General features: G+C 35.5%; 1 pseudogene; it reads left to right on the top strand.

The window, feature by feature from the left end:
* The first annotated feature begins 957 nt into the window (after positions 1 to 957).
* The window catches only part of LOC143389076 (gamma-butyrobetaine dioxygenase-like), a 43,502-nt pseudogene continuing 33,767 nt past the window's right edge, over positions 958 to 10,692 (top strand).

The raw sequence follows: 10,692 nt of genomic DNA, 5'->3' as shown, positions 1-10,692 counted from the left end.
TAAGCTAACCAAAATATCAAAGCACACTATTGATTTATACCAAAGCTGAAAGTTTCAGAGAAAAACAAACAAACAAATTCCTTGCATACCTTAAAGTTGTTGAAAATATTTCATTGAGCCAATGTACTACATGAGAAAAAGAGTAAATAATAAACCATGTGGGGTGGACATGCAGCTCAGGAGACCAAGGCGAGAATCACAAGTTCAAAGCCAGCCTCAGCAACTTAGCAAATATTGTGTCTCAAAATAGAAAAATAAAATGGGCAGGGTATGTGGCTCAGTGGTTGAGTGCCTCTGGGTTCCAATTCATGGTACCAAATATATATATATATATATATATATATATATATATATATATATATATATATATATATAGAGAGAGAGAGAGAGAGAGAGAGAGAGAGAGAGAGAGAGAGGGAGAGCAGAGATAACATTATGTTCTAACTTATAGTATGCCTTAAATTAAATTACATTAATATTCCCTTCATTAAAATAAGTTTCCTAGTGAAGTATTATGAAAATATCTTTTTTCAAAGGCCTTATACAATTGAGCGTCAGTTAAAATAGCAAAGGCACGATTGTTATACTACCAATTTGTGGAGCATTTTTTCTCTTAAAAACAAATTTCACAGCCTTTTTCAAACATAAAAGTATGTATGTCATTGGTTCTGAATTTATTATCTTAAATTTCTGTGAGAAAAACAAGGAATTCTTTTTATCTTATTTACTTTTAGCCACTGTGTTTCTGTTTATAGCATCTGAAATGCTCCATCAGAACAAAGTCCCCAGAATTGGTAAGTCAAATCTCATGCAGCTAGGTGACTAGCAGAGGCCAGAGTCCACTTGAACTGTGCACATTCACAGAGGTCAAGTTTAGATCCACTCCATCTGACTATTCCTTTTAACTCTGGTTTAACAGCAGCTCACTAACAGGATTTACCCTCAAACGCCAGAAACATGAATTGTGCCATCCAAAAGGCAGAAGCAGTAGATGGGAATTAATTGATGCAAATCCTCTGGAATGATGGGACAGAGTCTCTCTACCCAGTTGTATGGCTGCAAGACAACTGCCAGTGTTCCCATTGCTACCTGGATTCTGCAAAAGCATGGAAACTTCTCCTGGAAACCCTTGATGTCAACATTGGTATTAAAGACCTGGAGTTTGACAAAAAGGTAATAACTGTAAAGAATCATTTCCTTCTCTTCCAAATAAATAAAGGGGCTAGTCTAAAATAAGTCAAATAACTTGTTTTTATGTTTAAATGTATATTCCAACTATAGAATCATGTTAATTGTAGTGCTCAATGCAAATTAATCATACTCAGTAAATGAAAGTATAAGCTATTATTATTACTTCTACCATTTTTAATAAAATCTGCATTTTTGCTCATTATTCTTTCCATGAATGGCATTGAAGACACAACTATGTCAGTGGTTCTGAGCCTCAGTTTATTCATTTGTAAACTAGGGATTCTAATAAAATTTGTTCGTAGTAATGCTGTCAGGACTCAATGAGATAAAATGGCTAAAAAAAGAATAGTTTAACATACTGCTCAACATACAGTGGACACTCAAAAAAAATAGTACTGATGATTTTTTTTAAATTTATCATTGTATTTTTTATTAGTTAGTAGTTGTATAAAATTTTGCCCTGAAAGAATAGCTCTTAAAACAAAATGAGACATAACCAAATTTATCAGAATTCTTATCAGAAGGGAAGATTTAAGCAGAAAGGGCATCCTTTTTCCATTCTTTTATCTTTGTCTCAACCTGAGGACCAGGTGTTCTCACTTTTATTAGTAATATTATTTCTGTCTCATTATCATTACTCTTTCTAATACCCTTGCCGGGAATCATAATTACTATCTAACTTCAATCTTCACAGAATATTTGGGGATCACAAGTTTAGAGACTGTAGAAAAAGGACTTTGGGTCAAGCCAAATTCTACTTCTTGCACAACTATTTTGGTGGACTCATCCTCAGATGTATTGCATTCACTTGCAAGTGATAACTACATTCCCTGAATACCTTAAATAGCATTGAGAAATGATGCAATCAGAGAGGACACAATTATTTGGAAGTATAATGTAAACTTAGGTGATATTTTCTTTCTATTACAAGGTGAATATCACATGGCCGAATGAGCATTGCAGTGAATTTGAAGCTGATTGGCTGAAGAAAAGATGTTTTTCCCGGAAGGCCAGAGCAAAACTTCAAGAAGAATTGTTTTTGCCAGGTAACCCTGCTACAGTCTTCAAAGCCACTAAAAACCATTACTAACAGTAAGGGTCTTTTTAAAAGAATTATTTTAACTCTACTAATTGGAGGGGGTACTCTTTGATAATTTGATGCATAAATTTCAAATCAGGGTAGTTAGTAATTTTATGGTACATAGTTATGAGATGCACTATGATATTTTAATACATAAATATGCAGATATGATCTGTATTTCTATCTCTTGATCATTACTTTGTAAGGATTTTATGGTAAGGAATTTGCTCAGCAATAAATTCAAACCCTGTGATTTTTAAAAAATAATATTGCCACTTATATAAAATGTTTAAAATGTTACCACTAAAGATCATTTGGGTCAAAATGAAAAGAAGTACAGAGGAGTTCTAAGACATTGAAATTAGGTGGAACAAAAGAATCGCAGCAGACTGTGTCTTTATACTCTAAAGTTAAATCTCGCATCTCACTGGCACTTTGTAAGTGTTCCCTGAAAAGGAGCAAGATGAACCAGAGGCAGACTTCTACTTAATAACTTTGTCTTAGTACCAGAACAACACAAACAAGCCAAGCAAGAATTCCTAACTTGGTGTCCACAGATGGAATTATGTGATCAATGCACCCATAGAATGGTAAACACAACATTAAGTACGAGTGTGAGTTGAGTGTGACCGAAAGTATATGTGTTCACTTGCACACCAGCACGTTTGTCTGGAGATAGTGTATATGTGTCTCAAGGAGAATCTGTTGCCAGAAAAAAAAAATATTCAGAAAAGCTGCAGAGGATGGATTCTGTAGAAAAAAGAGGACTTATTTTTGAGCTAATAGACAAAATAAAATGAAATACCTAAAACAAAGAGAAAGATAATTTTAAAGTATAATTGTAGGAGATACAGAATAATAGAGCTAATGCAGAAGCATTCCTGAGGGTGGGAGGAGTGCAAGACATACTCTGCATCTTGAATATTTGTTACACATGGGTAAAAGGCTAACTTTCGCGAACAGGGTGATTTTTGTGTATTTGCTAGAACCTTGACTAATACAAACACACTAATGTGACATGTTCCCTTAAACTTTTTCTGCTACTATTAACTAGACATATTGAAAGTCTACCCCTTTCAGCAACCTTGTAGAATTCTGTAACACCTCTGTGGGAACTCTTGAGTCAAACACTAAAAAGAGATTTCACCTTACTCTTTCAAATTCTCAAAAATGTGGTAATTATCCATGGTTTTGAGTGCTAGATTTAGAATACTTTACTGTGCATGTCACTAACTAATCACTGCACCAGATAGCTTTAACTTTTCCTGTGGTTGTCATTACTAGGATATGATAGTGTCCTCTTTGTCTTTAAGCATAGACCAATCTTGTCAAGGATTAATTTTCTCTACTTGCTTAGTCTGACCATTATGTAGCTGACAAGGTTTTGTTCTAGTGTTTGTGTCTAAACCACCAGGAATCCATTCTTCCCTCTCTTCAATCCTGCTAGCTGGTTGAATACACATGAGTATTTCTTCCAATGAGCACATTACTAGATTCTTCAAGGAGTATCCAGTAATCCAGTTGGATTTTACTTTCATTTCCTACAAGTTCTTCATCAGATTATTTCAGGAAATAAAAGCCAACATTTTATTATTACAGCTTAAGTTTTAAGCACTGTAAAAGGATATGGTCACCCCCTATTAACATTTCTTGATTGGAGTTTTACAGTTTACATTTCTCAGTACTATCAAGCAGTAGAAAAGTAGAAATGATACTACATTCAGTTAAGTAGTGGAAAAAACTGATCACAATGACAGGCTGCAATAACAAATAATATAAGAAGAACTGGCTGTAATGTAGACACTGGAAAATACTTTAAAACAAGATCAGATTTTTAAAATATGTTCCCAAGATGTGCAGTTGGTGATAAAAGAAGACACTAATGGTTCATTTTGGGGATATTGGTTCTATGGCTTTTTGCCTACAGAATTTGATTCTCTATTTCATTGCCATTGCATATTTTCAAACACCAGTACTCCAGGGCACCTAAAATTGAGTTACATTTGTGGAAGGATTTTGTTTTGAATTGCAATAGCAATGTCTCCTCCTATGCTTTTCCTAAGAGTGAGGGCTACAGGATTTTTAAGATCTGGAGTCAAGATGCAGAGCACTGGCCTTGATCTTCCCCTGGAATGAGCTGTTGAATACAAAATTAAAAAGACAAATGATAATCAGCTGTGGGATGGATTGTGGGACAGTCATGGGACATACTAACATGGAACAGTCACAGCTATAAAGAAGATGTGGATAATAATAATTTTTCCTGAATTTCCATTTAGTGGTGTACCAATTTTGTGCTGGGGAATCTGCAAGAAAATACCAAAATAGAAAAAGCATTCATGTCCATCCTTTAGTACTTATCATGTCTAGTACAGAACAAAGTCATGAAAACAAGTAAGCAGAGTACATTAAGTATATTGAAGCATGAAGTGAAGGTAAATGGTAACCCAGAAGAAGGAATTTGAGGAGATGAGGTAATGATGCTTGAGCCAGCTTCTGAAGAATTCATCATTTTTTTTAGGCAAAGACAGAAAGTAAGGAAATTCTCTACAGAGGGAAAAAAGAAAACATGTAGAAGATCTTTGAAGTGTTAAATAGAAGGATGATTTGGGGAAACTGTTATAACTCTTGGTGAAGTTAAAGCTGGTAGGCAACCCAGGAGAGGGAATCGTCCAAACTAGGAAGGGGCTCAAGTGCCCTGCTTGGCCCTCCACCCACAGAAAAGAAAGATTCTTCCTAACATAGAGTCCAGATATCCCATTACATGAGCACCCTACAGATTCTCATCCTATGAGGTCATAGAAATGAGCTGAAGAGCTTTACAGGTTTAACATCACCTTAATTTTTTTGGCTGAATTTTACATTTTTGGAGTTGTGTCAGTTGATTTTAATTAAATGAATATTATTTCTCAAATGCCTACAAGTCTGTGAATGGCTAAAATGCTTTGCTTTGCTTTTGTTGCAGTCTCCCCTCCTGCAGTGTGTGTCTTTGTCCCTGGGTTTGCATTTTTCTTATGAAGAGAGTGAAAGGATCAAATTTGCATTGTAGTCCCAACTGTGTGTTGCATGGACTGTATGTGGGAAGACAGGGAACAGGGACCCATTGCATGGCCTAGGAATGGTATCATCAGAGACAATGATGACTTAAAGGGAAGAAAGGTTGGGGAAGAATTTGTATTCAAAGAAACATATATTAACATATAGGGTGGGAAGTTGGTGGCCCCATTCTCTTATCTCTATCAAGTAAAAAGTTGACTGATAAAGCCTAGCCTATGAATATTTCCAAATACATGGATGAAAATTGAGGACTTTAATAGAATACTAAAACCAAAATTGTATTATGCAATTGTTTTAAATTCTATGCAAAATTCCAATGTAATTATACACTCATTTTTGTGACTGGTAAGCAAGATTGACAGAACTAAAATGAAAAAAAAATTACTATATGAGGTAGATAAAATGACTGATCTGCAAATACTTATTCTTCTATTAATACTCAGTGTCAAAATAAATGAAAGTGTGCTTTTCTCTTTGATTTTAATCATCTCTTTGAATTGGTACTAAAATATATCAGACTCTGATTTTAATATTTGTTATGGAAAAATGAATTTTAAAAGTTACATTTAAAGAAAATATTTTTTTTTTTCAATTTGAGACTATAAGCTCAAATTTCTCAGGACTCCAGGACTAAGCCCTTTACACAGTCAAAAGAGAACCTTTTCTCTCAATTCTGTATGCCTTTCTTATAGCAGAGCCAGCCTTGGCCATCTACTTAATCCAATGAAAACCCCTCAGTCTATAGCTATAATCCTTCCTTTGTTTCAAAAGAACAAGCCACAGAAGTGAAAACTCTCAAGTAACTGTCACGGCCCTCTAAAATCTATTTGACTTGCCCACAGCAAGGAAAAACACAGAGTTTTCCTTTCTCAAAGACAATTCTGTGTTTACTTGAAGATGAAGATTGTTATTATAGTGTAAAAAACAGGGATGGTTAGGTTCAGAAGCCATTTTTACAGAACCTTGTCAGAAAGCAAAAATCATGTGTATATGTATTTAGTTGAAAACCAACACACACAATAAAAATGTCTAAGCCCATGTGTTATTTTATCCCATCTCTGAGCCTTGACCCATCCATTCTTGGGAGTCTGTGATGGAGCGAGTGGAGTGAGGGTATTTATTTCACCAATTACTGTCCTTGGGGATTATAAACAGAGATGGAAGATTTTGTTTTTCATTTCTCAGGCAGCTTTAACATGTTCCAGGGTCTCTGAGTTGCCAGGTCACAATGGCTTCTGAACAACCTTGTCAAACAGCTGCAATTGAGCCACAGGATCATCTCCCAAATATGCTTACCTCCCCCCAAAAAAGAGACCTAATAAAAAAACCTTTTCTGAGGTCTCTTTGGCTCATGAGCTGAGTCTCCATTCTGTTGAACCTGTTATATGTACAAAAGGCCTCTTGACTATGGGGTTTTGATAGAATATACCTACCCCAATTATCTGTGAGATTACTCTGTTCCTTGTTGATGTCTTTTAATGTGTCCTATTTTTTTTCTAAATTAAATATTATTTAGTATTCCTACTTAATTTCCTCATTGTACTTGGTAAACTCAGATAAAATATCTAAAGGATCCAATGTCCTTCTAAGAGACTGGATTGCCCTTGTTCTGTCAGCCCAACAGGGAAGACAGAGCCTGGAGTGTTCTACATTATTATAATAATAATCTAGAGGTTGTGCCCACAATTTCTAGATTAGTGGTATCTTTCTTACAAGCTTAGCTTACTTTTTTCTATATCCCTGGAATGAGTTTTATAACATTGGCATTTGGACTGAAAATTTAGAATTACGAATTTAGGAATTTATTCCTAAGGGTGACAATTTCAAAAAGTAAAGTTGTATGTTAACTTTACATTTCCCAAACCTACAGATAAGGGATAAATTTAGCCTGACATTTTTGCTAGAGCCTTCATATCAGGAAATTCAGTAACCAAATAAATAAATGAATAGATAGATAGATAACAACTAATTAAAAATTATTTCTTCTTACTTCTGGTTTTACTTTGCTTCTTCAAGATGACAGACTATGAACTATTGAAGTAGTAGGTATCTTTATCAGATTTAAATTTCTTCTTTTAAATTTCAAACCCAGACTTTCAAATATGTCCATGGAATAGCTATGGGCTATCTTTTTTGGAAAAAAAGAGACAGATTTTTTTTTTAATTTTCCCATTTTATTCTGTGGATTTGCCTAAGTTTTAGTTGAGCAAATTAGAAAAAGTTCTACTCTGATCAGTGAGTTCTCTAACTTTACTAATTTTTTTTATCTTGAAATTCTATGTTTGTATCAATGCATAACTTTGCTATTAATCAAAAGGGCACTAGAGCACTGAGGTTAAAGTACTGTGAGTCCTAGGCCTTGATGGATCAGTGACTTTAAGCAACTCATTCAACATTTCTAAGCTCCAAAATCTTTATCTGCTTGATAGTATGCAGCCACTTTCTTGATTAATACAATGCTAAGTGAAGGGCAATGCTGCAGGGTAAGTAGTTACTCAGTTTTCACAGGACTCCCCTGACATGGATATAAATGACCACAGAGAGTAGCCCTGAGAGGTTTCTTGATGCTCTAGACAGTATATTATTCTTTTTTGAATGCAGAGTCTTATCATTGAAATTCTTTCCTCCAGGTGGCTTTAAAGTTTCCATGAACACTGTTGGCACTGAGAAGAATGATATTTAACAGGTTATAGAGGCAAATATTGCACAAGCTGTATCTTATGACAACTTAGTTGGAACCTTTATTTATCATTTCATGCCTGGATTCCTGAGTTAGCTAGGCTATCCACAGTAGGCTTGTACAACTCTGAAGAGTAATGTCCCTGATGCACTAGATCATCCTCCCTCCCCCTCTTTACTTTGGTCTCTCATTGCTTGAAGAATAAAATTCAGCTGTCACTTGAGCTTTTAAGTCATTCTACAATCTAGCACCCCCTCCACAAGTGTGTGGACTTTAATTTCAGTTCTACCTGCTTCCTGGATTACTTGTTCTACTTTTTCTCTCTGGGCAAAGTTCACCTATTCATTTTACAAGGTCTACTCACATCCCAATGAAGCCTTTTACCAATTATATACTGGTAGCACTGAAAAAAAAGTCATAATATCACAATGAAAACCTAGGGTGGTTTTTTTTTTAATTTTGTTAGAAATTAAAAAGGAAGTGAAAATCTCTGCCCTAGTTTCAGTGACTCTAAGTTTCTGTAGAAAGCTAAGAGATACTCCATCTCTCTCTGTCTCTCCTGCTTGCACATTCTTCTCCCTTTCCATTGTATGAAGGTTTCTTTTACTCCTAGGCATTTGGTTTAAATAATTGCTCTTCATCTTAGCTTTTCTTGACTAACATATGTAAATAAGTTCCCCACCTCAACCCCAAAATTGTTTTTTTTTTAAATTTTCATTGACCCCACTGGTTGCACTCATAACACTTGCCAAATTTTTTATTCTTTATCTTTTTCTATCTGCTTCTTTGTTTATACATCCTTTTCCCCTTACAAAGGCAGCTATCACATCTACTTTGTGTGTGTATGTGCATGTGTGTGTGTGCGTGTGTGTGTGTGTGTGTGCATTTGATCTCTTGCCCCAACAGGGCATTTGATAAATATGTATTCAGTATAATTTAAACATCATGAGGTAATCACTGGGACTGAGATATGTACCAGGGCTGGGAGGCCAGAGGATACAGGCATCTTACCCACCTTTAGCAGATTCAGGAGATTTCCAGAAGCAGGGCATTGCAGAGGTTGTTGGTGCCCCTCAGCACTCATCCTACACAAGCCAGCACCTTCCAACTGCAAAACTGCCACGTGCCTTCCCTGTATGGGGGAGAATGCTCTGCTTGCACATAGGGAAGACCAGAAAGACCCAAGAGTGTAGAGTGGGTGTTTGGGCCTCTGCATCTCTTTGCACCTTAGCTGGGACACCCCTAGAGTATAATTCTACAGTCACTCTATAAGGTCCCACAGTGCTGAACTCATTGCCAAAAGCCATAACCCACTCACTGAAACTCTTTCCACAGGCTTTCTATTCTCTTGCATCCCCATAACTTATTAGTGCTTCCAGGGCTAACTCTTTAATAAATTATTCATCTTTGAATCCTCCTCTCAGGAATACCTCTTAAGAGACCACAAGTAAGCAGAATCTTGAAAGACAGATAGAATTCCCTGAACACAAGGTGAAAAAATATCCAAAAGAAAGCAATCTCTCAAACAGTGCTGGAAAAGAGAATCAGAGCCCTATTTTCTTCCTTTCAGGTGCCTTTTCTCTAATAGCAGTCAGACTTTAGTTTTGGTAGGGCCCTTCCAAAGTATTCCTAGAAAAGACAGTGCAAGATTGACTGATGCTCTTGATGCCATTTCAGAGCCAGAAGCTGAATTCAGTGCAGGTAGACTGAAGGTCCTAAACTCCTGAAATAACACATTGCAAACCAATATGCTGTGCTCATAAATTTTTAGCTAAATAACTTCTTTGTGTCTTTTCCTTTTTGAAACATAACTCAGGCCCCTGGAATGTGGTGCTTAAACTTCAGAAGGAAACCTGTACAAATTGTTCCTTGAAAGCCAGTATGTAGCCTGTTCATAAATTTTATGATGTGTGAAGCACATGTTCAAGGAAGCATTTATTAGTAAGACCATAAGTTAAATTAGGAAGTGTGGTTCATATCTTAAATATGCCATCATTTTCCATTCAGTTCATGTATTCATACCCAAGTGTGAAACTTAAATTTGTTTTTAATGTATTTTCTTGGCAAATGATTTACTCTGGTCAGATATATTTTCTTTTGGCTCCCCTGATAGTTAGGTTTTGCAGTTGGTAGGAAATAGGAAAATGTTCTTAAATTACTCTTTCAAGGTTAAAGTTTTAATATTGTGTGCAGATATCACAGAATTATTTTCCTGCTAGAGTTAATGAAATAGAATACTACTGCTTCTCTCTGAAAATTGGCATTTTATATTCAAGAGAGCATGATATATTTGGAAACTGGCTAATTACAGGACTATCTCTAAAAGTCACATTTAGTATAACACAGTGTTTGAGTGGTTCATATTCAGTAATAGGTTCTTTGATGGGCTGTGTCCCTTGGTTTTGGATTTCTGAAAAGCTCCTGCAATGGCATTCCAAAATGAGAGCTATGGTTAAAAACATTAGAAGTTCTACAGAACTTAATAACTATTGCAACTGTGTTCTTGACATTAACATTCTGAAAGCTGTATTGACAGGCTTGTTTCTTTCCAGAGTCTCTGATATGTGAATATGCTTAATTTTACATATCTAAAGAGTAACATTTATTACAAGAATCTAAATCTTTCCATATTGCTAAAATTAAAAATAGTGGTGTTTTGTGTGTAGGCATTATTTTATAATGG

This window comes from Callospermophilus lateralis, unplaced genomic scaffold (assembly GCF_048772815.1).
Source record: "Callospermophilus lateralis isolate mCalLat2 unplaced genomic scaffold, mCalLat2.hap1 Scaffold_43, whole genome shotgun sequence".
Classification (NCBI taxonomy): Eukaryota; Metazoa; Chordata; class Mammalia; order Rodentia; family Sciuridae; genus Callospermophilus; species Callospermophilus lateralis.
The sequence above is the reverse complement of the archived record's forward strand: the minus strand, read 5'-3'. Positions and strand labels throughout refer to the sequence as shown.